The 3258-nt window shown below is 32.7% G+C and overlaps 1 non-coding gene across 1 annotated transcript; it reads right to left on the bottom strand.

The window, feature by feature from the left end:
* Positions 1-2334: 2334 nt before the first annotated feature.
* Positions 2335-2442, bottom strand: LOC130952127 (small nucleolar RNA R71). The gene has a single exon (XR_009074307.1). It is a non-coding gene; the product is annotated as a small nucleolar RNA R71 (small nucleolar RNA).
* Between the last annotated feature and the right edge of the window lie 816 nt (positions 2443-3258).

The raw sequence follows: 3258 nt of genomic DNA, 5'->3' as shown, positions 1-3258 counted from the left end.
CATTATAACTATTTGAATCAGCCTAACTGAGATTTACAAGATGACCATAGCTTGCTTCAAACCAACAATCTCCGTGGGATCGACTCTTACTCACGTAAGGTTTATTACTTGGATGACCCAGTGCACTTGCTGGTTAGTTGTGCGAAGTTGTGAAGAATGTGAGTGAACCATAGTAGTGTGCACCAAGTTTTTGGAGCCATTGCTAAGAATTGTTCAAGTTATGAAAAGAGTGAATCACAATTTTGCCTATCAAGTTTTTAGCGCCGTTGCCAGGGATTGTTTGAGTTTGGACAACTGACGGTTCATCTTGTTACTCAGATTAGGTAATTTCATTTTCAAAAAGTTTTCAAAAATCTTTCAAAAATTTTTTTCTCTTTTTCGTTTTTCTAAAGATTATTTTCGAAAAATTCAAAAAAAAAATCATAAAATCATAAAAATTAAAAATATTTTTGTGTTTCTTGTTTGAGTCTAGTGTCAATTTTTAAGTTTGGTGTCAATTGCATGTTTTAAAAACTTTTGCATTTTTTGAAAATTCATGCATGTGTTCTTCATGATCTTCAAGTTGTTCTTGACAAGTCTTCTTGTTTGATCTTTAAATTTCTTGTTTTGTGTTTTTTGTTATTTTTCATATGCATTTTTGAATTCATAGTGTCTAAACATGAAAAATTTCTAAGTTTGGTGTCTTGCATATTTTTCTTTTCTTGAAAATTTTTTAAAAATAAGTCTTGATGTTCATTTTGATCTTCAAGGTGTTCTTGGTGTTCATCTAGACATTCATAGTGTTCTTGCATGCATCATGTGTTTTGATTCATAATTTTCATGTTGTGAGTCATTTTTGTGTTTTTCTCTCTCATCATTAAAAATTCAAAAAAATCAAAAAATATCTTTTCCTTATTTCTCTCATAAATTTCGAAATCTTTGGGTTGACTTAGTCAAAAAATTTTAAAAATTAGTTGTTTCTTGTTAGTCTAGTCAAAATTTCAATTTTAAAAATCCTATCTTTTCAAAATCTTTTTCAAAAATTAAATCTTTTTCATTTTTTTTATTATTTTCGAAAATTTTATTTTAAAATTGATTTTCAAAATCTCTTTCTTAATTTTATTTCATAAATTTTGAAAACTTTACTAACAATTAATGTGATTGATTCAAAAATTTGAAGTTTGTTACTTTTTTGTTAAGAAAGGTTCAATCTTTAAATTCTAGAATAATATCTTTTAGTTTCTTGTTAGTCAAGTAATCAATTTTAATTTTAAAAATCAAATCTTTTTCAAAATATCTTTTCAATCATATCTTTTTAAACATATCTTTTTTAAATTATATCTTTTTCAAAATTAATTTCAAAATCTTTTCTAACTTCTTATCTTTTCAAAATTGATTTTCAAATCTTTTTCAACTAACTAATTGACTTTTTATTTGTTTCTCATCTTTTTCAAAACCACCTAACTACTTTTCTCTCTCTAATTTTCGAAAATAACTTCCATCTTTTTTCAAAATTCTTTTTAATTCACTAATTGTTTCAAATTTTAATTTTAATTTTAATTCTTCTCTTAATTTTCGAAAATCACTAATTTTTCAAAAATAATTGTTGAATTCTCTCTCTCATCTTCTTCTATTTATTCATTCAATTACTAACACTCCTCTTCATATCAAAATTCAAACCCTATCTTCCCCTCTATGTTTGAATTTTTCTCTTCTCCTTCTTCTATTCTTTTATTCTTATACTCACATAAAGAAATCTCTCTACTGTGGTAAAGAGGATCCCTATTATTATTTTCTGTTCCCTTCTTTTTCATATGAGCAGGAGCAAGGATAAGAATATTCTTGTTAAAGCAGATCCTGAACCTGAAAGGACTCTGAAGAGGAAGCTTAGAGAAGCCAAAGCATAACAATCCAGAGAAAAACCTTACAGAGAATCTCAAAAAAAAGAGAGACATGGCCGAACCCAATAACAATGGTGGAGGCACAAGGAGGATGCTTGGTGATTATACTACACCCACTTCCAAGTTTGATGGAAGAAGCATCTCAATCCCTGCCATTGGAGCAAACAATTTTGAGCTGAAACCTCAACTAGTTGTTCTAATGCAACAGAACTGCAAATTTCATGGACTTTCATCAGAAGATCCCTATCAGTTTTTAACTGAGTTCTTGCAGATCTGTGAGACTGATAAGACAAATGGAGTTGATCATGAAGTCTACAGGCTTATGCTTTTCCCTTTTGCTGTAAGAGATAGAGCTAGAACATGGTTGGACTCACAGCCTAAAGATAGCTTGGACTCTTGGGATAAGCTGGTCACGGCCTTCTTGGCTAAGTTCTTTCCTCCTCAAAAGTTGAGAAAGCTTAGAGTGGATGTTCAGACCTTCAAACAAAAAGATGGTGAATCCCTCTATGAAGCTTGGGAAAGATACAAGCAGATGACCAAAAGGTGTCCTTCTAACATGCTTTCAGAATGGACCATTTTGGATATATTCTATTATGGTCTATCTGAGTTCTCTAAGATGTCACTGGATCATTCTGCAGGTGGATCCATTCACCAAAAGAAAACGCCAGCAGAAGCTCAAGAACTCATTGACATGGTTGCAAATAACCAATTTATGTACACTTCTGAGAGGAATCCTGTGAGTAATGGGACACCTCAAAGGAAGGGAGTTCTTGAAATTGATGCTCTGAATGCCATATTGGCTCAGAACAAAATGTTGACTCAGCAAGTCAACATGATTTCTCAGAGTCTGAATGGATGGTAAAATGCATCCAACAATACTAAAGAGGCATCTTCTGAAGAAGAAGCTTATGATCCTGAGAACCTTGCAATAGCAGAGGTGAATTACATGGGTGAACCCTATGGAAACACCTATAATTTCTCATGGAGAAATCATCCAATTTTTCATGGAAGGATCAACAAAAGCCTAAACAAGGCTTTAATAATGGTGGAAGAAACAGGCTTAGCAATAGCAAGCCTTTTCCATCATCTTCTCAGCAACAGACAGAGAATTCTGAGCAGAGTCCCTCTAGCTTAGCAAACATAGTTTCTGATCTGTCTAAGGCCACTTTAAGTTTCATGAGTGAAACAAGGTCCTCCAACAGAAATTTGGAGGCACAAGTGGGCCAGCTGAGTAAGAAAATCACTGAAACTCCTCCTAGTACTCTCCCAAGCAATACAGAAGAGAATCCAAAAAGAGAGTGCAACGCCATTGATATCATCAAAATGGCCGAATCCAAAGAGGAAGGGGAGGACGTGAATCCCAATGAGGAAGACCTCA

The sequence above is a fragment of the Arachis stenosperma genome, chromosome 9, assembly GCF_014773155.1.
Source record: "Arachis stenosperma cultivar V10309 chromosome 9, arast.V10309.gnm1.PFL2, whole genome shotgun sequence".
Classification (NCBI taxonomy): domain Eukaryota; kingdom Viridiplantae; phylum Streptophyta; class Magnoliopsida; order Fabales; family Fabaceae; genus Arachis; species Arachis stenosperma.
Note: the sequence above shows the minus strand (reverse complement) of the source record. Positions and strands in the feature narration are given on the sequence as shown.